Below are 23424 nucleotides of genomic sequence, written 5' to 3'. Positions count from 1 at the left end.
TTTTAAAGCCCAGAAGCTGTGGAGGATTATCCAGCATGATAATAGAATGCCAGTTAAAGCACTCCTACAAGAGGTGCCACCATGTTGGAATTCAACTTATTACATGTTGCAAAGTCTGTTTGAGCAGTACAGACTGACCAATGAATATGTCATGTAAAGAGAGGATGCAACTGTGAAAGGAATGATCATTGAGATGGACCAATGAGGCCCTTTCAAATGACATACAGAGATGATGCTTCCTTTTGAAATTTTCACCCGGGAAGTCTGCAAGGAGGACTGTAACATGGGCCAATCTATCCCATTGTTAAATATGCTGCAGAAACAGCTAAAGGAGGTGTCTTAAACGTATGCAGGTGTGGATGAAAAAACAGATGTGCAGGAGTTAGCAGACAGCTTAATCCTTCACTTATCTTTTAATACAAGGCTGCAAAGAGACATAGGCCCTCATTACAACCCTGGCGGTCGGTGTTAAAGCAGCGGTAATACTGCCAACATGCCGGCGGGAAAAAAATTGGAATCACGACCATAGCGGAAACCGCCGACATAGACAGCCACTTTAACACTTTGACCGCCACAGTGGTAGAAACAAACACTGCAGCAGTCACCGCCAACAGACAGGCGGAACACAAGGTTCTATATTACAACACGTCTATCCACCACCTTTTCTGGGGCGGTACCAACGCCATCAAAAGCACGGCTGAAACAAGACTTGGAACGGAAACCACTCACCTCTTGACACTTTACGAACAACCAGGACGCCATGGAGCCCGAACTACAGGTCCTGCCGATGCTGGTCTACCTCATCTTGTATCAGGAGCAGCAAAGACGCCGGCGACGACCACAGTGAGTACTGCACCTAGCACACAGGGGAGAGGGGGAGGGAAAAGAGAAAGACACACACACGCAACACCTCCACCCCCACCCTCACTCACAACACCATACACACAAATACATGCTGCGACATGACAAATACACCCCGTCACCCCTGGAAGAACTCAAGGACAAAATGAAATGATTGTAACGAGTGTAATCATTGAAATATCAGACAGGCCAAATTCAAATATCATTATATACAAATATGTACACCAACTACACAAGTCCGGATATGAATTAAATCATTGTCCGTGGATCAGTGTCCCAAAATGCATGGGTGAAGCCCACACAAGATACCTGACTCGAAACGGAGAGAACACTGCTGGGGCATCAGATGGTAAATAAACAGGAACCTCAGGGGGAGGCGGGTTGGAGACACCTCAGCTGGATGAACAAACTACACCACTGCTCCACGAGGGGGCTCCATGCCCACTGATTAGTCCTGGGGAGTGCAAAGCCACAGTCTCTCAAGTCTCTCCAGTGGGTGGTTTGCCCACTGCTTTATCCTGGGGAGTGCAAAGCCATAGTCTCTCAAGTCTCTCCAGTGGGTGGTTTGCCCACTGCTTTATCCTGGGGAGTGCAAAGCCACAGTCTCTCAAGTCTCTTCAGTGGGTGGGTTGCCCACTGCTTTATCCTGGGAAGTGCTAAGCCACAGTCTCAGAAGTAGATGTCTTTCTCCACTGGTTCTGGAGGGGGCTTTGTGCCCATAGTGCTTCATCCTGCCAAGGACTGAGGTAGTGGATGTGAATCTCCACTGGTTCTGGAGGGGGCTTGGTGCCCAGAGTGCTTCGTCCTGCCAAGGACTGAGCTAGTGGATGTAAATCTCCACTGGTTCTGGAGGGGGCTTTGTGCCCAGAGTTCTTCATCCTGCCAAGGACTGAGGCAGTGGATGTGAATCTCCACTGGTTCTGGAGAGGGCTTTGTGCCCAGAGTGCTTCATATGCAGTGTGGCAGGTCACTTTCCCTCATGTGGGTGTGTGTGCCACGAGATTGCCTGGGAACAGGTAGCATGATACTCCATGGAGGCAGAGACACTCCACCCTGCTGCGACTTCACCTGCCACCTGCAGGTACAAACAGTGCTGGGAGTCATGCCTCATGTACACTAGGCAGGGTCCAGGACGTCTCCTGCAGCCTCGGACAGCTGGCCACTGGGGATGATTGCCATGTCAGCTTTGGTGGCACTGTCTGAGCACGTTGCGGGGCCGTGGCGGTGCTTTGTGGCGGTGTCTGTGGCGGAAGTGCTGGCGGTGGTGCATGTGTCTGAACCTGTTAAGGGACACAGCAGGATGTCTCCTGCAGCATCGGACAGCTGCCCACTGGGGATGATGCTGGGGACTGTTGGTGAGGCAGCAGATGGGCAGGTGGCGGTGCAGGTGGTGGTGCAGGTGGCGGTTTCCACCGTCGTACAGGTTGATATTGTGGTTGACAGAAGGGGTGACTCTGGTCCCTCAGCCGGAGCCTCCGTGCCCTGTCCTGACCTGCTCGTCGGCCTGTGTCCCTTCCCCATCTTTGATGTCGCTCCTGGTGCCTTGCCACCGTCCCCTTTTGGCTTGGAGGAGCCCTTGCTTGCTGGTAGGTGCGGCTTCTCCCTCCGGCATGTGGGCACCTTCTTCACCTTGGCAGGTGGTGGAATGGCCTGCTCCTTGGCCTCGCTAGGTGGCACACTGGCAGCACTGGCAGGTGGCTGAGGTGCTGGGCTGGGACCTGGACAGTCTGGCCCTAGGGGAAGGACGGGGGTGGAGGTGTAGGGAAGAGGTCAAAGTTTGCGAGGAAGAGTGTCTTAGACACACTGGGACGGGAAGATGGAGGGGATTTGGGAGTGGAGGAAGAGGTAGTGGTTGTAGGAGGTGTACGTCTGCTGAATTTGGGTGAAGGTGCATGGGCCGGAGGCTGTTGTGAGGTGGATGGCTGTTGGGTAGGTGTGTGCCTGCGTTTGTGTACTTTGGGAGGAGGGCTCACAGACACTCTGGGAGAGGACACAGGGGATGTGTGAATGGTAGTGGGGGTGGTGAGTGCACGTGAGTGGTGTGTGGTGATGGGCGTGCTGGTGATGGAGGTAGTGGATGAAGATGAAGTGCATGCAGGTGTGAGTGGAGATGAGACAGGGAGGGAGGAGGAGAACGTGGAGGAGGGGGACACAGTGGATGTTGGTGTGTCTGAATGGGGATGGTGCTTGTGTGAGTGCCTGTGGGATGTGTGGTGCTTATGTTTGCCATGTCCACTCTTGTGTGTTGATGTGTGTGCTTTCTGGTCTGATGGTGTGCTTGGAATAGGCTGAGGTACAGGGGATTGGGTCTGGGTAGAGGAAGTTGAAGGGGGGGAGGCTGGACACAGGGGCAATGGCTGCCATCAGTGCTGAGGCCAGAGCCTGAAATGCTCTCTGTTGGGCTGCCACGCCAGAATGAATGTACTCCAGGTATGCATTTTTGCTGCAAATGCATCTCGACACCCTGGATGGCATTCAAAATGGTTGATTGCCAACAGTGAGGGATCTCAGGAGGTCAATAGCCTCCTCACTGAGGGCAGCAGAGCTGACTGGGGCAGGGGCTGAGGTGCCTGGGGCGAAGGAGATGCCCACCCTCCTGGGTGAGCGGGCACGGGAAACTCGATGAGGGGCTGCTGGGAGGACGGTGCTGGTAGGGGGGATGGCGGCTGTACCTGTTGATGCAGTGGGCATAGAGGTGCCCGCCACCGCAAGGGAGCTCCCACCAGAGGAGGAGTTGCTGTTGCTGGTGTCTGCTCCTGTCCCCGTCGTGGAGCTCCCCTCACCCTCCGTCCCACTGGTGCTTTCGAAGAGACACATGGTCAATGCCTGCAGCACCACTACTGTTAGCGGACACAACATACAGGGAGCAGCCCATGCACTAAGACATGCACTGACAGGGCTGCGGAAAAGCACAGCCCATAGGGGGCTCTGTTGAGAACCATTTTATGCACAGCTGGAAGCCCTAGGAGCCTGACTAGGTGTAGAGGGCAAATACTACCTTTGGGGTTGGACTGGGAATGACTCTGCAAATCAATGGATCTACCTTTGTGCGTCTGCCCTGGCCTAGGGGAACCCACAGCCCACCTCCCCTACCCAGTAAAGCGCACAGAGTCAGCTGAATGAGAGTGTACTCACCCCCTTGTGGCTGCTGTGATGCCCTCAAGCGCCCATCCAACTCAGGATATGCCACCGCCAGGATCCGGAACATCAGGGGGGTCATGGTGCGACGGGCACCCCTTCCGCGTTGGGAGGCCATCCCCAGCTGAGCCTCTACCGTCTTCTTGGTCCAGCGGTGCAGGTCCTCCCATCTTTTCCGGCAGTGGGTGCTCCGTCTGTGGTAGACCCAAAGGGTCCGCACTTCCTTGGCGTTGGCACGCCAAATACCCTTCTTCTGGTGGGTGCTGACCTAGAGGAAAAGTCACACATTGGCCACAAACCTCCCACCCTGGCCCAGAAATACATACCCACACCATCCTCACATGCTGGCCTGTCCCCCCGTCTTTTCTATCCACGACACTCCATACAATTATGTGCCATCCACCATGCACACAGTTTACTCACCTGTCTGTCTGGAGGACCGTACAGTTGTGTGTACTGGGGGAGGTCCCTATCCACTAGTCTGTCCAACTTCTCCGAAGTGAAGGCAGGGGCACTTTCACCGGACACTGTAGCCATTGTTGCTTCCAGACACAGGTCACAGCAGCACTTGCAGTGTAGGTCCTCTCCTGTTGAAGGTCAGGTATCAAGTGAGGGAACAGATAGAAAATGGCGGTCACGTCCGTGGCGGTGCATACTGTCACCGCCGGTGTACATCATCATTGGCTCCTGGAACCCATAGGGCCCAATGATAACCAATGCTGTCTTGCGCCGCGGTCTTCGACCACCTACTGCGACGGTTACCTCATTTCCCCTTGTCCCACCTTACAGGTCAGGCAGCCGCCATTTCAGGGGGCCACATGGCAGGCCAAATAACTGCGTCACACCAATTTAGGCCAGGTATACGGACAGACAAAGGCACATAGAGAAAATTTCACGTTTGTGCTAAACAGCCTTGTGAAAACTATGGGGGTCATTCTGACCCTGGCGGCCGGTGGCCGCCAGGGCCACCGACCACGGGAGCACCGCCAACAGGCTGGCGGTGCTCCCACGAGCATTCTGACCGCGGCGGTTCAGCCGCGGTCAGAAGCGGCAAGTCGGCGGGCTCCCGCCGACTTACCGATGCTCGGGGGAATCCTTCATGGCGGCGGAGCGCGCTCGGCCGCCATGAGGATTCTGACCCCCCCTACCGCCATCCTGTTCATGGCGGGAAAGCCGCCATGAACAGGATGGCAGTAGGGGGGGTCGCGGGGCCCCTGGGGGCCCCTGCTGTGCCCATGCCAATGGCATGGGCATGGCAGGGGCCCCCGTAAGAGGGCCCCGCAAAGTATTTCAGTGTCTGCCTTGCAGACACTGAAATACGCGACGGGTGCCACTGCACCCGTCGCACCTTCCCACTCCGCCGTGGGAAGGGAGTTTTTCCCTGGGCTGGCGGGCGGTCTTTTGGAGACCGCCCGCCAGCCCAGGGAAAAACTCCTAATACCCTCCGCGGTCTTCTGACCGCGGAGCGGTATAATGGGGGCGGAATTCTGGCAGGCGGCCTCCGCCGCCCGCCAGAATCAGAATCACCCCCTATATGTTGTGTGACCCTCAGCTCACCGTTCTCCATAGGGCACGTCCGCTGGGGCAGGTGATGAGATGGTGGTATCCTCCGGTGTACAGATCCCCGGTGGACCTGTCGACAATGGAAGACAGACACATAATTATCACTTACAGACTTGATCGTGCAACAATCCAGGAAATGTGTGCCTAGTTGGAGCCTGACCTGATGTCAGCTATCCGACATCCTACAGGAATAGCCCCTCTAGTGCAGGTCCTGTCAGTACTCCATTTCCTGGCCAGTGGGTCTTTTCAAACAACAGTAGCCATGGCATCAGGGATGTCCCAGCCAATGTTCTCTAACGTGTTGTCCAGAGTGTTATCTGCCCTGCTGAAACAGATGCGCAGCTACATCGTTTTCCCTCAGGTGGAGGATCTGCCCACAGTGAAAGGTGACTTTTATGCCCTGGGACATATCCCCAACATGATTGGTGCCATTGATGGTACACATGTGGCATTTGCCCCCCCCCTGCAGGAATGAACAGGAGTACAGAAACCGGAAAAGCTACCATTCAATGATTGTGCAGATGGTGTGTTTGGCAGACCAGTACATCTCCCATGTGAATGCCAAGTATCCAGGCTCAGTGCATGACGCTTACATTTTGAGGAATAGCAGCATCCCTTATGTGATGGGGCAACTCCAGAGGCACCCAGTGAGGAATCCCAGGACAAGGGCAGAGGAACGATACAATGAGGCACATGAGAGAACTAGGAGGATAATAGAGTGCACCTTCGGCCTCCTGAAGGCCAGACTTCGGTGCCTCCATCTGACTTGTGGCTCCCTATACTACTCACCAAAGAAGGTGTGCCAGAGAATTGTGGCATGCTGTATGTTGCACAACCTGGCTTTGCGACACCAGGTGCCTTTTCTGCAGGAGGATGGGCATGATGGTGGTCTTGTGGCAGCTGTGGAGCCTGTGGACAGTGAAGAAGAGGAGGCAGAAGAAGAAGATGTAGACAACCGAAACAACATCATCATGCAATTCTTCCAGTGAGACATAGGTAAGAGGATGGAACTGTTTCCCACATCTCATTTTATTGTAGGACCTGGCATAAATCTACATTTTTACCTCTGTGTATGGACCCTGACTTGTCACTTTGGCTTTCCATTTCACAGATCTGGGTCCCACTTTGTGCCCTCTGCTATGTTTACTACTGGCCTACAGCTGTATAACATTGGTATGTGAGCAAGTACATTGATATTGCCATATTTCAGAGATGTTGCAATTACACATTTGTGAAAGCACAGACTGACTCCAGATTGTTTTATGATTCAAGGGTGTTTATTTCTGTGCTAATAAGTGGAGGGGTGTGTGCAATGGGCTGGGGTGATGGTGGAGGATTGTCCATGGCAGAGTCCAGTCTCTTGGTCTCACAGGTGCATTGTCCAATGGGGCATAGAAAGGGGAGCAATGGCAGTTTAAGGTGGACAGGGTGACAAAGTGGGAAAGAAGGGTCACATTCAGGAGGGTCTTATTTCCTGGTGGGGGTCTTGGCAATGTTCTCTGTCTTGTTCCTGGATCTCAGGGACCGTTTGCGGGGTGGTTCTCCTTCTGCAGGGGGTGGGGTGCTGGTGGCCTGTTGGTCCTGTGGCAGTGCCTCCTGTCCACTAGCGCCGGTGGAGGTGGAGGGCTGTTCATCGTCCAGGCTAGTGTCAGGGGCCCGTTTGTGTCCCTCATGATGTTGACAAGGTCTGACAGCACCCCTGCAATGGTGACCAGGGTGTTGTTGATGGACTTCAAGTCGTCCCTGATCCCAAGGTAGTGTTCCTCCTGCAGCCGCTGAGTCTCCTGAAACTTGGCCAGTACCGTGCCCATGGTCTCCTGAGAATGGTGATATGCTCCCATGATGTTGGAGAGTGCCTCGTGGAAAGTGGGTTCCCTGGGCCTGTCCTTCCCCTGTCACACAGCAGTCCTCCCAGCTTCCCTGTTATCCTGTGCCTCTGTCCCCTGAACCGTGTGCCCACTACCACTGACCCCAGATCCCTGATTTTCTTGGTTTGTTGGTTTTTCCTGGGTTCCCTGTAGTGGTGGACATACTGCTGATTGACGTGTCCTGTGGACAGAGGGATGGGCCCGCTGGGTGGGTGCTGTGGTGGTGTTTCCTGAGGGGGGAGGCTCTGTGGTTGCTTGTGACCGACTGTCCAGAGGTCCCTGATGGGCCGGGCTGGTCATCTTGATCTAGGCATGCAAAGCTGCTGTCATCACTGTGAGCCTCTTCTGTGGGGGGACTGGATATGTCTGGCACCTCCTGTCCAGTGACGTTGTCTATGGGTCCTGTTGGGGTGTAAATGCATATTTTTAGTATCTGTGTGTGCCATCCTGTGCATTGGATGAGGTACCCTCTACTCCTGTGCTTGCATCATTGTGTTTGCCCTTTTGTGATAGTTGGTTTGGGGTCTGTGTGGGTATCTGTACTGGACATGCTTTGGTGATGGGTGTCCATGCATAGGTGTTACAAGCAGGGCCTTGGTATAGGGATGTGCGGGTTGTGATAGTGGGACATATGTGAGATGATGGAGTGATGGGAGTGAAGGTGAGGGTGGGGGTATGTGATGGCATGCAGATGGGGTGGGGGATATAAAAGTAAAGATATGACTTTCCAGAGTCCAGTCCTCCTGCTACTCCTGCGAGGCCCTCAGGATGCAGTATTGCCAAGACTTGCTCCGCCCATTTTTTTAGTTGTGGGGGAGGAGGTGGGGGTCCACTGCCAGTCCTCTGTACAGCAATCTGGTGTCTTGAAACCACTGAATGGACCTTCCCCCGTAGGTCGTTCCACCTCTTCCTGATGTCATCCCGTGTTCTTGGATGCTGTCTCACTGCGTTGACCCTGTCGACGATTCTCCCCCATAGCTCCAACTTCCTTGCAATGGAGGTGTGCTTCACCTGTGATCCGAAAAGCTGTGGCTCTACCCGGATGATTTCCTCCACCATGACCCTGAGCTCCTCCTCTGAAAACCTGGGGTGTCTTTGAGGTGCCATGATGTGGTGTGGGTGATGTGTGAGGTGCTGTATGTTGTGATGTGTGGGGTGATGTGTTGGTGTGTGTTGTTTGAGGTGCGTGGATGTTGTATAAGTGATGATGTTGTGTGCCTGTGGATGTTGGTGTTGCATTTGCTAATCTCTCTCTCTGGGCTTCTTCCAAAATTGTTCTTTGTAAGGGTTTGTGGGTAATGTGGGTGGGTGTTTTATAGTGTTGTGGGTGTGTGGGTGTGGTGTGTGTATATGTGTCAGGTGTGTGTATTTTGAATTGTCCAATGTGGTTGTGTTTTGTAAATGTGTGTGTATTTTGAGTGCGGCGGTGTGTACCGCCAATGGATTACTGTGGTTGAATGACTGCCGCGTTGATTCGTGGGTCGTGATAGTGTGGGCGTATTCTTGTTGCCGCGACGGTGTAGGTTTTGGTATCACCAGTTTATCTTTTTGGTGTGGCGGACTTGTGTGGGTGTCTGTATTTTGGCCCGATTCCAAGATGTGGGTTGTAATACCTGTAGCGGAATTCCGCCGCCGCAACAGTATGTTGGCGGTCTTGAGTACGGCGGAAAGTGGGATTTACTGCCAGGGTTGTAATGAGGGCCATAGTGTCATCCAAACATAACATCCGTGCCACAATTCTTGACCCACAGTACAAACAATTACTGGCCACTTTCATTCCTTTTTCGGATCTGGATGTTTTAACCTACAAGCCGTAGATTGCTCAGACGTTCTGGGGTGCAGCATACAACTTCCACAGAGCCTGCGGACAGTGTGGCTGGCTCACACCAGCCAAAACCAACATCAGCAACAACAGGTGCAGCAACTTCAAAATCTGCATTTGATTGATTTCTGTAGGCAGGGCTTAAGTCCACTATAGAGGTGAAGGCAAAAGAGGTCGAGCAAGGTGGAGCACCAATGTCTATTGAGAGGATGGTCCAGGCCTGCTTGGATGACCCAACGGAGGTCTATCTGGTTCAAAACCCATTGGTGTATTGGTATGGGAAGAGGTGCCAATGGCCAGTGCTCAGCATGCTGGCAATAAAGTATCAGGCTTGCCCTGTAGCCAGTGTGTCTGCTGAGCATGCGTTCAGTGCAGCTGGTGCAGTTGTCACAGTGAGAAGGACCCGTCCCCCCAAAAAAAAGTCAAGAGGTTGACCATGATCAAAATGAATCAGCACTTTATACCCCCAAATTACAGCATACCTGAAGTATGACAGGCGGTGGATGAGGGTAATTGGTCAGACTCAGGTCATGGTAGTGTGTTAGCTGACCAACTTATGGGCGAACCACCTGAGTTTGAAGACAAACTCTACTTCCCTGACTACTGAGTAGACCTCAGTGCCCATAGAACTTTCTTCTTTCTATCGAAAAACTGCTTTGAGAAAAAAAAGAATAAAGGATATAGCTAGCTGGTGGAACATTATTATATGTGTTTGTTTATATCTCACTGACTAATGAAGCACCACTGTTTTAGACACATGTATGTCCGGATTGGAGTTGGACCAGAGTGCAGTGAAGAAGCCCCCAACCACCCTGAAAATCCCTTCAAGGACATTGGAGAGACAATGCCTACCTCCATCCTGTTCATCTCCTTTCTTTTATCCCCTAGCAGGAATGCCCCAGATATTTGATTTACTACTTACTGGCCAATGTGTGTTTCATGTCTTGAATCAAAGAGGATCAGCAAGGTACCACAGGAATAGGTAAGTAATGCTATGCCCCAACAAGTGATATGAGTGATTCTTGTTTCAATGTTGCGATGGTTCACGTCATGTGGTGGCAGATAATGAGAGTGGGTGTTTATTGTTAAACTATAATTATTACGCTTGAGTGTGTTTCTGATTGATTTACAATGTTGGTGGTCATTTTTTTCCTGAAGGTGTTTCTTTTTCTTCCCCCTTGACACTTAGCAAGATTTGTTTGCCAGTTTCATACTGCTTTCCTTTCTGGTTCACATTCCTCAAAGACCAGTCCATTTAGCTAACAAACACAAATCTAGTCTACACAAAAAAAGCTACTCAATGTATCTTTTGTTGTTAAACACAGCTATCCGCTACAGGTTGCTCTATCTCAATTGGGTCAGGCGACTGGGATTCTCGGGAGGAGTTGGTGCGGAGTTGGACATCTTTTTAATCACAGGTGGTCATTACAACCCTGGCGGACGGTGTTAAAGCGGCAGTAAGACCGCCAACAGGCCGGCGGTAAGAAAATTTGGAATTACGACCGTGGCGGAAACCGCCAACAAAGACAGCCACTTTAACACTCCGACCGCCACGGCGGTACAAACAAACACCATGGCGGTCACCGCCAACAGACAGGCAGAGGACAATATACCGCCCACAGTATCACAACCTACCAATCTGCCACCTTTTCCGGGGCGGATTCACCACAAACAAAAACACGGCGGAAACAGGACTTCGAAGGGAAAACGCTCACCTCTACACACCCCACGAGGAATCAGGACGCCATGGAACCCGAGCTCCAGATCCTGCCAGCCCTTATCTTCTTGCTCCTCTACCAGGAGCACGAACGTCGGCGGCGAAGACCACAGTGAGTACTGCACCTACGACACAGGGGAGGGTAAAAACAGGGACACACACACGCAATACTCCCACCCCCACCCTCACCCACTACAACACACACACTAATACAGCATGATACATTGCAGTTACACCCTCCAAACCCCCCAGAAGAATGCAAAGACAAAAGGAAATGAGTGTAACCATTGTAATATCTTAAAATCCAGTATGCAAAAAATATATATACACCATAAACAAATATATACACCAAGAATAGTAGTCCAGGTAGTGTTCCATTGAAGTCCGTGGAACACTTGGCCCACACGGCATGGGCGAGGCCCACACTCAATCCCCAAACACGATGCAGAGAACACTGCAGGAGCATCAGATAGCAATAAAAAAGGCACCTCAGGGGGAAGGGAAAGGGGGGGCACCTCAGCTGGTTGAGTGCACAACGCCAAATCCACGAGGGGGCCACATGCCCACTGTTCAATCCTGGGGAGTGCAAAGCCACAGTCTCTCAAGTCTCTACAGTGGGTGGGTTGCCCACTGTTCCATCCTGGGGAGTGCAAAGCCACAGTCTCACAAGTCTCTACAGTGGGTGGGTTGCCCACTGTTCAATCCTGGGGAGTGCAAAGCCACAGTCTCTCAAGTCTCTACAGTGGATGGGTTGCCCACTGTTCAATCCTGGGGAGTGCAAAGCCAAAGTCTCACAAGTCTCTACAGTGGGTGGGTTGCCCACTGTTCCATCCTGGGGAGTGCAAAGCCACAGTCTCACAAGTCCCTACAGTGGGTGGGTTGCCTACTGTTCCATCCTGGGGAATGCAAAGCCACAGTCTCACAGTCTCAGTCTCAGTCTCAGTGCTGGTGATGGAGGTAGTGGATGAAGATGAAGTGCATGCAGGTGTGAGTGGAGATGAGACAGGGAGGGAGGAGGAGGACGTGGAGGAGGGGGACACAGTGGGGACAGTGGATGTTGGTGTGTCTGAATGGGGATGGTGCTTGTGTGAGTGCCTGTGGGATGTGTGGTGCTTATGTTTGCCATGTCCACTCTTGTGTGTTGATGTGTGTGCATGCTGGTCTGAAGGTGTGCTTGGGATAGGCTGAGGTACAGGGGATTGGGTCTGGGTGGAGGAAGTTGGAGGGGGGAGGCTAGAGACAGGGACAATAGCTGCCATCAGTGAAGAGGCCAGAGTCTAAAAAGCTCACTGAAAGGCCGCCTGAACAGAATAAATGCCCTCCAGGAATGCATTTGTTTGTTGTAACTGCCTTTCTACACCCTGGATGGCATTCAAAATGGTAGACTGCCCAACAGTGAGGGACCTGAGGAGGTCAATGGCCTCCTCACTGAGGGCAGCAGGGGTGACTGGGGCAGGGCCTGAGGTGCCTGGGGCGAAGGTGATGCCCATCCTCCTGGGTGAGCGGGCACTGGGCAAAGGATGAGGGGCTGCTGGGAGGGCGGTGCTGGTGGGGGGGGGGGGGTGGCGGCTGTACCTGTAGATGCAGGAGCACAGATGTGGCCGCCACCACAAGGGAGCTCCCATCAGAGGAGTCCGTATCACTGGTGTCAGCTCCTGTCCCCACAGTGGAGCTCCCCTCGCTCTCCGTCCCACTGGTGAATTCCGAGTCCGTAGTTTCGCCCTCCAAGACCAAGTGGGATGCAGCTCCCTCCTGCTCCGTTGCCACTGCTCCTCCGCCTGATGATGCTGATGCACACAAGAACAGGGAGACCACAAAAAGGGGGAGAACAACAGAAGAAAGACATGTTGAGTGCATGCATTACCGCTACCGTTGGCGGACACGACAGATACAGAAGCCACCTGCACTACACCGCGCACTTGGGGTCCACTGTTCAATCCCCGGGACATGGCCTACAAGGCTATGGCCGACATCTGCACACATGGATGTCACAGGAGCCTGACTAGGTATAGTTGGCACTGTAGACAGGTGGGGTGGGGTGCCACAGGGTCTGCCAGAACAAGGGGACCTAACTAGCACACTCGCCCTGGCGTAGGGAAACCCACAGCCCACCTCCCCCACCCAGACACCTCCACTGCGTGCAAAATCAGCAGAATGAGAGTGTACTCACCCCCTTGTGGCTGCTGTGATGCCCTCAAGCGCCCATCCACCTCCAGGTACGCCACCACCAGGATCCTGTACATCAGGGGGGTCATGGTGCGATGGGCACCCCTCCAACGTTGGGAGCCCATCCCCAGTGGGGCCTCTGCCGTCTTCTTGCTCCAGCGGCGAATGTCCTCTCATCTTTTACAACCGTGGGTGCTCCGTCTGTGGTAGACCCCCAGGGTCCGGATTTCCTTGGCAATGGCACGCCAAATATCCTTCTTCTGGTGGGCGCTGACCTACAGGAATAGTACAGGGGAACAGGAGAAGATATAACCATCCACACCATCACAGTCATTGGCCCCCTTCCCTACCCTTGCCATGTGGCACATGCACTCACCATCGTTTCATGCACGCCTCAATCTCCCCCCACCATCTTTCATCCACCCAACTCCACACAGGCATAGCCCATACAGCATGCTCCCAGTGTACTTACCTGTTTGTCTGGAGGACCGTAGAGTAGCGTATACTGGGGGAGGACCCCATCCACGAGTTTCTCCAACTCCTCCGATGTGAAGGCGGGGGCCTTTCCCCAGACGCATGAGCCATTGTCTCTTCCAGACCGAGGTCACAGAAGCACTTGCAGTGTAGGTCCTCTCCTGTCGAAGATCAGGTATCGAGTGATTGAACAGATAGAAAATGGCGGTCACGTCCGCGGCGGTGCGTACCGTCACCGCCGGCGTACATCATCATTGGCTCCTGGGACCCATAGGGTCCAATGTTAACCAATGCAGAATTGCGCCGCGGTCTTTGACCGCCTACCGCGCCGGTGTACAACGCCAGCGCAGTTACCTCACATCCCATTGTCCCACTTTACAGGTCAGGCAGCCGCCATTTCAGGGTCCCACATGGCTTAATTTTTCACTGCATCACACATACCTAGGCCTTGCCTCAACACTCATACAGGCCAAATTTCTGAATATGATTCGTGTTCGGTGTAAGCTGTGGGTACGCAACTCTGAGTTGGTTGACTCTGTGCTTGCTGTTGTCCATAGGCACCGTCCGCTGGGACATGTGAGGAGATGGCGGCATCCTCCGGTGTACAGACCGCTGGTGGACCTGTCGACAATGAAGGAAAGACATGTGATCATCACCTACAGGCTTGATCGTGCCACAATCCTGGAACTGTGTGCCCAGTTGGAGCCAGACCTGATGTCAGCTATCCGCCATCCCACAGGAATGCCCCCTCAAATGCAGGTGCTGTCAGTACTCCATTTCCTTGCAAGTGGGTCATTTCAAACAACAGTGGCCATAGCATCAGGGATGTCCCAGCCTATGTTTTCCAACGTGTTGTCCAGAGTGTTGTCTTCCCTGCTGAAACACATGCTGAGCTACATCGTTTTCCCTCAGGTGGAGGATTTGCCTATAATGAAAGGTGACTTCTATGCCCTGGGACATATCCCCAACATCATAGGTGCCATTGATGGGACACATGTGGCTTTGGTACCCCCTGCAGGAGTGAACAGATGTACAGAAACCGGAAGAGTAATCATTCCATGAATGTGAAGATTGTGTGTTTGGTAGACCAGTACATCTCCCATGTGAATGCCAAATTCCCTGGCTCAGTGCATGACACTTACATCCTGTGGAATAGCAGCATCCCTTATGTGATGGGTCAACTCCAGAGGCACAGTGTGTGGCTATTAGGTGAGCACCTGGAAGCAAGTCAGTGGGAATGGTTGTCTGGGTCTGGGGATATCCCTACAGGTTAGTGTGTGTCTAACAGTTGCCCTCGCCATTTGCAGGTGACTCTGGTTACCCCAACCTGTCATGGCTACTGACCCCAGTGAGGAATCCCAGGACAAGGGCAGAGGAACGCTACAAGGAGGCCCATGGGCGAACTCGGCGGATTATAGAGCGGACCTTCGGCCTCCTGAAGGCCAGGTTCAGGTGCCTCCATATGACAGGTGGATCCCTATTCTACTCACCAAAGAAGGTGTGCCAGATCATCGTGGCCTGCTGTATGCTTCACAACTTAGCTTTGCGACGACAGGTGCCTTTTCTGCAGGAGGATGGTCCAGATGGCGGTGTTGTGGCAGCTGTGGAGCCTGTGGACAGTGAAGACGACGAAGCAGAAGAGGACATCGACAACAGGAACTCGGTTATCCTGCAATATTTCCAGTGAGACACAGGTAAAAATACAAACCTGCCTACTACATGTACTTTAACACTACTACCTCTCTACTGTCTGTCGTTTTCACCCAGTGTATGGTCACTGAGTTTTCACTTTCCCTTACGATTTCACAGATGTTGGTCCCACTGTGTGACATCTGCTTTGTTTCCTCATGGGCTAGAGCTGTGTGACATAGATATGTTGACATTACATTGGAAAGATCATTTTGTCACTGTAATTGCTAATACACTATTTCGAAATCACAGACAGACTCCAGATTGTTTTGTGCTTTAAGGGTGTTTATTTATGTGCTCAAGATTGGAGGGGGTTGTAAAATGGTGAGGGTTGATGGTAGAGGAATGTCCATGGCAGAGTCCAGTCTATTAGTCTCACAGGTGCATTGCCCAAATGGGCACAGGAAGCTGGGGCAGTTTGAGGATGGGCAGGGTGACAAAGTGGGACAGAAGGATGACATTCAGGATGGTCTGATTTCTTGGCGGGGGTCTTGGCATCGTTCTCTGTCTTTGTCCTGAATCTCAGGGACCGTTTGTGGGGTGGTTCTCCCTCTGCAGGGGGTGGGGTGCTAGTGTGGTGGTCCTGTGGCGGTGCCTCCTGTCCACAAGCGTCGGCGGAGGTGGTGGGCAGTTCATTGTCCAGTCTAGTGTCAGGGGCCCCTTGTTGTGCCACAGTGTCCCTCCTGGTGTTGAGGACTTCCTTCAGCACCCCTACAATGGTGCCCAGGGTGGAATTGATGGATCTGAGTTCCTCCCTGAAGCCCAAATACTGTTCCTCCTGCAGGCGCTGGGTCTCCTGAAACTTGGCCAGTACCCTTGCCATAGTCTCCTGGGAATGGTGGTAGGCTCCCATGATGTTGGAGAGCACCTCGTGGAGAGTGGGTTCCCTTGGCCTGTCCTCCCCCTGTCACACAGCAGCCCTCCCAGTTCCCCTGTGTTCCTGAGCCTACGTCCCCTGGACCGTGTGCCCACTGTCACTGCCCCCAGGTCCCTGTTGTTGTTGGGGTGGTGGGTTAGCCTCGGTTCCCTGTAGTGGTGGACACACTGCTGATTGACGTGTCCTGGGGACAGAGGTATGGGCCTGCTGGGTGAGTACTGTGCTGGTGTTTCCAGAGGGGGGAAGCTCTGTGGTGGCCTGTAACTGTGTCAGGGGAACCGACTGTCCAGAGGTCCCCGATGGGCCAGTCTGGTCATCTAGATCCAGTTGGACAGAGCTGCTGTCATCACTGTGTTGAAGTAAGCCTCAGCAAGGCCTACTAGTGCAAGGGGTTCACCTTTCTCTGCACAAAGTCCTCAGACCATGTAGGAAGAAGTTGGCACGGAAACTGGAATAAAAGACATAAGTTTATTAACCTCATGAGGTGGTACTACAATTCAGACAGCACCCTTTGGTAATGTCTGAAGTAGCACCCTGAACTGAGAGAGCATGGTCCTTTTATACCCACGCAGGGGCCAAAAGGAGATGGTACAATTATGGAAACAAGACTTGTATACATGTAAGGTCATGTAGAAAATGCACAGTCGACAGATAGGAGGAGCTAACAGTTTCCAAGGACTAACAGCTGCAGACCTTACTGAGCATGTGCGAAAGTAAGAGATGCTAAATATAACTCGTCACTAGGCAGATTTCAAGAGCAGTTAACAGAAAGGTAGGACAGAGCACATGGTGAGCACATGGCAGCATGTAGCAAAGAAAATGGCCGCCATGAATACAAAATGGATTCCGCAAAATGTTTACAATAGTAACTAAATACAAGATGTCTTCTGCTAATGCTTAATCTAATCACTGCTAAATTACAACAACTGTGGGCCTCTTTTGTTGGTGGTGTGGACCCTCCTGTCAGGTGACGTTGGGTAGGGGTCCTGCAGGGGTATAAAAGGATGTTTATTACATCTGTGTGTGCCATAGTGTGCAATGGGTGGGTGACCGTGTTACCCAGTGCTTGCATTCCTGTGTGGGTCCTTGTGTTATGGTGGTTTAGGGGGGTGTATGGGTATGTGCAGTGGCCATGCTTTGGTGATGGGTGTGCATGCTTTATTGTTGCATGCAGGGCTTGGTGTTAGGATGTGTGGTTTGTGATGTTGGGACATTTGTGAGGAGTTGGAGTGATGGGGGTGAGGGTGACGGTAGGGGTATGTGATAGCATGCAAGTAGGGTGGGGGATCTAATAGTTAAGATTTGACTTACCAGAGTCCATTCCTCCATCTACTCCTGCGAGGCCCTCAGGATGCAGAATCGCCAAGACTTGCTCCTCCCATGTTGTTAGTTGTGGGGGAGGAGGTGGGGGTCTGCCGCCAGTCCGCTGAACCGCAAGGTGGTGTCTTGAAACCACGGAACGCACCTTCCCCCATAGGTCGTTCCACCTCTTCCTGATGTCATCCCTATTTCTTGGGTGCTGTCCCACTGCGTTGACCCTGTCCACTATTCTGCTCCATAGCTCCATCTTCCTAGCTATGGTGGTGTGCTGCACCTGTGATCCGAATAGCTGTGGCTCTACCCGGACGATTTCCTCCACCATGACCCTGAGCTCCTCCTCAGAGAACCTGGGGTGTCTTTGCCATGCCATGGGGTGGTGTGGGTGATGTGTGGGGTGGTATGTGTAGTGATAAGTGGGGTGATATTTTGTGGTGTGTTGTGTGAGGTGCATGGAAGTTATGTGGGTGATGGTATTGTGTACCTGTGGATGCTTGGTAGTTGTTTGTAGTGTCTCTCTCTGGCCTTCTCTCAGTAATTTTGTCGTAGTGTTTTTGTGGGTGATGTGTGTGTTTTATATTGTAATGGGTGTGTGGGAGTGGTGTGTGTATGTGTATCAGGTGTGTGTATTTTGAATTGTCCAATGTGGGTGTGTTTTATAAATGTGTGTGTATTTTGAGCGCGGCGGTGTGCACCGCCAATGGAATACCGCGGTTGAAAGACCGCCGCGTGGATTCATGTGTCGTGATAGTGTGGGCGTATTTCTGTTGGTGTGACGGTGGAGGTTTTGTTATCACCAGTTTATCACTGACCTTTGGTGTGGCGGACTTGTGTGGGTGTCTGAATTTTGGCGGATTTCGAGCAGTGGGTCATAATGCCCGTTACGGAATTCCGCTGCCACGGCGGTGTGTTGGCGGTCTCCTGCACGGCGGTAAGCGGCTTTTACCGCCAATGTTGTAATGACCCCCAGAGTCTGTAGAATGATAGAAGGACTCAGAGCATGAATTGACAACTTCAACAACTGCCTGAAGAAGGAAGTTATCAACTTCATGAAAATCATCATGGATGATGACAAGTCTAAGAGACCTACTCAACTCTGTGGACTTTTCAGAGGCGTGTTGATTACTTGATTTGGGAAATGCAGTGCTGCTTTTTGTGTGGGCTCAAATTTGAAACTATATGGTTGGGTGGAGTCCCTGTTGTTGTAGGTAACTGGAAGAGACAGACATGTGATGGATGATGTGATGTCACATGCGTCATCACATTATGCACCTGTTCTAGGCTAAATGTTATAATGATGATGATCATCATCATGACAGTTACAAGTTTGATCATCCCGAAATACATGCAGCCACTTGTCTGTGATTTTTGGCTGTTGTAATTGCTCTCACTTAATTGATCACACATCAGTCATTATGAATGATTGCAAAGAACTATGCTCTTGCTCTGCCTCTTCTGAGTCTTCTTGGTTAACTACTCCTCATGAAGTTTACCTTCCACTCTATCCTTCTTGATTCCACAATTTAATCATTTCTGTTTACTTTTACAATCCTTAGGCCTCCTCTTCTCCTGCACGAAAGGGCAAAAGCACCATAACTCTTACGCTTACCTTGTCGGACCGCTTCAGCCAGTCAGGCACTCAAGATTGACAGGGCAATCGAAGAAGAATGTAGATGCACCACCTAATTGGCAATAGAGACTAGTATCATTTTTGTTTAATAATCTTTTTTATAACTGTGTGTGTTCGCTTCGCTCCAACATTATTTTCATTTACTATTTTGCAAACCTAGTTGACAGAACATTTAAATATATATTATAATAACCTGGGTCTCTCTGGGGCTGACAGAATTGTTGCAATCCATTTAAGTTAACTGTGTCATACTCATTCATTTCTATTTCTCCCACAACAGGCTACTGGTCATTGCCCCAATGAATATTGTGTTTGTCTAGTGTTTGTCTTTTTGTCACATCTTTCCCTAAATCACCTTTCACATCCATTCATCAAATCTCTAGCCAGTTTCCCCCATGGCTGTGTGATTTATTGAGATGTGACTTAATCATTTAAATATTAATTAATCATACACTCAGTGGGGCGGATTTGGTGAAAGCAATGCCAACTCAAAGTGCAGGATCCTCATTTGAGTTCACCTAGGTGGGAGTGGGATCTCACTTCCCATGCCTTCACTGGTAGTGTGCTAGCATGCTATTACTACCACCTCCATGGCATCTTGGAAAACCATGCAGCCCTTGCTTCATCTATTCAGGTAGGAGAACTATGGAGCCTTGTTGTGCTTTTAGCCTTATGTAGTGTAATAGTCAATGGCAAGCCCCCCCACTCCTTATGGGTCAAATATAGTTGCTGACTACAGTGCAGAGAATAGGGGAGTAGTAGGACAAGGGTACCTAATCACATAACTAATTGTTAAACACTATCAGGAGATTTTTAAAATATGCTGTGCTAAAATGCAGCAGTGTGAACTAAAACAAACACCCCAAAAAGATTTGAGGCATAAATAACATGATATAAATATTTATTTAAGAATATAAAGTATAAATCCACTCCTTCCTCCCGCAACTGGCCCACCCCTCTCCCCAAACAAATCTCCCGGTCCCCAACCAATGCCCCCAAAAAACTCTATTGTCCATGAAGAAAAGAAAACAAAGTTCAACAGTCCTGAACCCAGTCCCAAAAACCCATTCCCATCCTCCCTACCCACAAAAAGTCCCACCCACCAAAACAAATGTCACAAAAGGGTCAGAAGAGGACACTAACGGCTGGCCAGGAGTTGTTTGAGGACCCCTCCATGCGTGCCTGCCTGACTTCCATTTGCACCAGCCTTCTAATGACGTGGCATTTTAAAACCAGTGTCATGGGGGGGACAACAGTGATGGAATGGTAGCGGGTGGTTACCAGTGAACTGCCGTATCGGGGTTGAGTGGCTGGAGGGGCTGGAGGCTGGCTGGGGCCCTGGGCATTAGCAGCAGCTTCCTCCTCCTCCTCCACTTCCAAGAGTACCAGCTGCTGATATTCAGCCCTTATGTTCCCCAGCTTCTGCTGCCGCAGCTGGGCTGCTTTTTCCTGCTGTGATGGTGGACCAGCAGGGATAGCTATATCAAAAAAGAAAAAAAGAGAAATTGAAAACAATGCTCTGTGCAAAACATTTGTTCAAAATCATGTTGTGGCAAAGTAGCAGTACGTTTGCTGGTCACCTCAGGCCATTCGATTTTGATGTGATTAGAGACACAGCCACAGTATTCTTCTCTCTCCTGGAGTGCCAAATTAATGGAGGCATGCTAGCTCAGCTGGTACCGGTGGCCCTAGTCGTACTTGTTACTGTCTGCAGCAGGGGCAGCTGTAATGGACAATTATCTTATTCCAGTGGCTCTACTCTTCTCCAAAATGCCTTTTAATTTTACCCTGACTACAAGGCAGATGAATACTAAGAATGATACATGCCAGGTACTACAATAGAATCAATCATGCAGACATCCTGTATGCATTGAGTAGACTGTGGGGAAAGCAATGTTCTATAGTACAGGGAAAGGAAACAGAGTAAGGAACAGGACATAGATTGCATTTGGCACATTCGTCACACAGACTATCCCATTTGCAAAAGTCAAGTCACTAACTTAGTCCCACTGTGCTCCCTTTCCTCTCCTCATCATCCTCGTCCACCACAGTTTGTAATAATAATTACTTTTTTTCAACAAAATAAATTTGCACGGCAGTAAGGAAAGGAATCTTAACTTCCTCTACTGCAGGGTAAGTAAGAGGGGATTAGGCTGGGTAGGTAGAGTAGATGCTTTACTAATCAGTTCATCATCATGATCTTGTGTCTAAGGTTTGGCTAGTAGTGTGAGTCACTGTTGTGTGTGGTTGGCAAATGTTGAAAGGGAAAATTTTGAAAAGACGTAAATTTACTGTGGAAGCCATGATGAAGTGTACCACTTGGCTAAAAAAAAATGTGGCACAGGCAAAGAATGGATATTTCAAATGTTTCTGAAGGCTGGTACAGAACTTAAGAAAGACTAAAGGAGTGAAGTACTAGGAAGTGGCTGAGTGAGTAGCCACTAGGAGGGAATGGAAACACACCTTGTTTTTGCATTGCCATGTACTGAAAACTTTTACCATAAGTGACACATTAAATTAACTTAAGCAGATGCATATTGCACAGCCAACATTGCTATGTGGATTCTGCTGAATTGAGCAATGCAGCTGTTAGGTGGTCATGTGTAGAACTGGTGAAAATGCCATAGGTAGGGAGGGAGGTGATGATTAATGATGATGGGATACATATCTTTGAATCAAAGCTTTGATAAAACCATTCCAAGCAAGTAAAGTAGGTGAGAAAAATGCACCTATCCAGAAGAGATCCCTTGTTTCTTCATTCCAAGCATTTATCCATTTGTCATTGCATTGCTCTTCTAGCATTCTTATTTTTCACCCTTGGATATGATGCACACCATTTAAGCTTTACATTTTCTCATCCAGTCTTTTACCATTGAAAACCATCCAAATTGCAAACATGGCTCTCAACAAACCTTTCACCAATATCCATTTACCCAATATAAACCCATACATCCTTTCACCCATTCACCCCTCTAAGATCCAGTCCATTCGAGGATTCCCTTCACCCAATCAGGCAGGCATTATTTTACCCATACCCTTTTACCCACATGAGCAGGCATCCTTTCACCCATATACCCTTTTATCCATCCTTCACACCTACCCATGCATCGTATCACCCACCTATATCATTATTATGCACCCTTTTCCCCCACACATCCTTTTACTCATATATTTCATCCATTCTTTCTCCTTCCATCCTTTTTTCAATTTTCCATAAATCCATCATAGTTAAAGTTCATTATGAACCTTTGTCTGCTGAGTTGCAGATAGAAGAGGCCATCAATACTTAACTCCCGCTGTATCTGATAAAGCAGGGTCTTCACTAGTGAGTTAACAACAATACCAGTCCAGTACACCCTTGCAGAGAGAATATTACTAATTCTATACTAATAATCTAATACTAATCAATAAGCAAGCAATATGACTTACCACTGCCAGCCACTGCCACCGCCTAGACTCCCCCTTGAACCTCTACCACGTGTGTGCTGGTGCTGGCGCTGCTGGCCCCGGCAATGGCGGTCAGTGTGGCTAGAAAAAAAAATTGCACTTTTTAGATGCCTGATACGCCTCCTCCTGTTGTTTTATTTTTTACATCAAAAAATACAACCACAACACATCACTACATTTCAGTTACAAACTGATTTTTATCAAAATATTAGGTGGCCATTTTGTTGGTTTGCATTTTTCCAGCCAGTCAATCCATGTCCAAACATTCTTTTTTTATTGATTGAGCTAGAGCAAAAAAAAGAAAGCCTTCTCAACAAACATGTGTAAAATGCCTTATTTGGGCATGGAATCTTGATTCTTCACAGTAGAGTACATGGGTTCTCTGAGCCTTACAGTACCACCAGTCCACAAGCTATATAAAGGGAGAGGGTTGGTTTACTGACAAAGCAGAAGAAAGGAAGCTAGTACAGAAAGACTGGTACAGATAGTTTGAAGTAAAATTGCAGAAACATTAAATATAGACAATGAGTAAATAGGATAATGCACGGATAGGAAGAATTTAGGAAACAGATAAATTGAAGAGAAGTTGGAAAGACAACAGGAGACAGGCACAGTTAAAGATACAAAATAATTCTAAAAGGGGAGCAGTAAATGTTAGGAAAATAAATATCAATATTAACAACAGGAGGACTTACTGGGGCAAGCAGAGTCATCTGCTCCGGCACTTGTGGCGGGGGCAACTCCAGCTCCCTTGCCCACCTGACCAGCCCTCTTCTTGCCCCTGAATGCAGAATGATGTAAAATCGAAAGATTTTTTTTTTTTTTTAAAGTGGTAGAATAATAAAAATCTTTCCA

The sequence above is a fragment of the Pleurodeles waltl genome, chromosome 5 (genome assembly GCF_031143425.1).
Source record: "Pleurodeles waltl isolate 20211129_DDA chromosome 5, aPleWal1.hap1.20221129, whole genome shotgun sequence".
Classification (NCBI taxonomy): Eukaryota; Metazoa; Chordata; class Amphibia; order Caudata; family Salamandridae; genus Pleurodeles; species Pleurodeles waltl.
The sequence above is the reverse complement of the archived record's forward strand: the minus strand, read 5'-3'. Positions refer to the sequence as shown.